The following is a 1857-nucleotide window of genomic DNA, read 5'->3' as shown; positions in this document are numbered from 1 at the left end:
GGTCTCATTCTGTTGCCCAGACTGGTCTCAAACTCCTAGACTCAAGCAATCCTCCCACCTCGGCCTCCCAACATGCTGGGATTACAAGTGTGAGCCACTGTGCCTGGCCCAAAGAACCATTTCTGACCCGTTTATGCCTTCTTGGTCTACTTTCCATCGTAGAGGACCTGGGAGATGGGTAAGATGCCACCCAGGGAACACTAATCTGGAAACTCTGGTGCATTCAAGTTTCAGAGAATGAAATAGCAGAAGAGAAACTTGCAAGTGCCAGGGTTTCTTGGGGGTGGGGGTATGGGAATATAAAGGAACAGGATGGGTGTGATGGCTGGTATAGGAGTCAAGGGTGGGCAAGTACTGAGTGACAAAGGAGGGAGACCTCACACTGAAGTGCAATGTTGATTTTCCACCAGGGCAATTTCTTTTTTGTTTTTTTTTTGAAATGCATTCTTGCCCTGTCACCCAGGCTGGAGTGCAGTGGTACAATCTTAGCTCACTGCAACCAAGTGCTTCTCCTGCCTCAGCCTCCTGAGTAGCTGGGATTACAGGCACCCACCACCACACCCAGCTAATTTTTTGTATTTTCAGTAGAGATGAAGTTTCATCAGGTTGGTCAGGCTGTTCTTGAACTCCTGACCTCAGGTGATCTTCCTGCCTTGGTCTCCCAAAGTGCTGGGATTACAGGTGTGAGCCACCGTGCCCAGCCTCCATGATGGCAATTTCTATATCAGTGAAACAAGAGGATTCCCTGAGCTCCCTTGCAGGACATGAGACAGAGGTGTGGCTCATCTGTTTGGCTGCTGGGTGCACTGAAACTCCTTATGGGATGGGGAACACACAGACAGGCAGGTGCAGGAGCCGGGGTGAGTGCCCCTGGGCTCTGGCCCCATGGTAGTGTCCAGGGGTGTGGGTGTTACAGTGTGCTCCTTTAGCCTTCTGTCTGTAGATGGCTTAAGTGTTAACCAGCTCAGTGCCCTCTTGGTACCCAGGTCCTTGTCCAGCATCCAGGAAGAATCAGGTCACACACAGACTTGAAGGATGAATGCCAGGGTTTTATTGAATGGGGGAGGTGGCTCTCAGTGGGATGGATGGGGAGCTGGAAGGGGGATGGAGTGGGAAGATGATCTTCCCCTGGAGTTTGGCCGTCCGGTGGCTGGTCTGCTCTCCAACTGTCCCTAGCTGAACTCCTCTCGGCATTCAGATACTCCTTCTCTTCTCTCTGCTGTGTCGTTCTGCCATTCCTCTGCTTGTGGAGCCTTGGGTTTGGGTTCATACGGGTACAGGATAGGGGAGCATGGTGGGCCAAAAGGTGACAAAAGGCATGAAAACAGGAATTACCTGTTCCCATTTAGGGCCATGGGTCTCCCGGCTTGAGGGTGGGGTCTTTGCTGGGGAACCGCCCTCTTCTACCCAGTATTTCCCTGTCTCCTGTCATCGGTAATGCAGTTGGGATATGTGTTCCCACCAAATCTGATGTTGACTTGTAATCCCCAGTGTTGGAGGTGGAGCCTGGAAGGAGGTGCTTAGGTCATAGAGGCAGATCCTTCATGGTTTGATGCTGCCTTTGCAGCAGGGAGTCTGTACTTGTGAGATCTGGTTAAGTGTGTGGCACCTTTGCTCCCCCCAACTCTCTCTTGCTCCTGCTCTGGCCATGTGACATGCTGGCCCTCTCTCGTGACATGCTAGCCCTCCCTTGGTCTTCACCATGATTGGAAGCTTCCTGAGACCTCCCCAGAAGCTGATCAGATGCTGGCATCATGCTTTTTGTACAGCCTGCAGAACTGCGGGCCAATTAAACCTCTTTTCTTTAAAAATGACCCAGTCTCAGGTATTTCTTTTTTCTTTCTTTTCTTTTCTTTT

The sequence above is a fragment of the Colobus angolensis genome, unplaced genomic scaffold, assembly GCF_000951035.1.
Source record: "Colobus angolensis palliatus isolate OR3802 unplaced genomic scaffold, Cang.pa_1.0 Scaffold39, whole genome shotgun sequence".
Taxonomy (NCBI): domain Eukaryota; kingdom Metazoa; phylum Chordata; class Mammalia; order Primates; family Cercopithecidae; genus Colobus; species Colobus angolensis.
The sequence above is the reverse complement of the archived record's forward strand: the minus strand, read 5'-3'. Positions refer to the sequence as shown.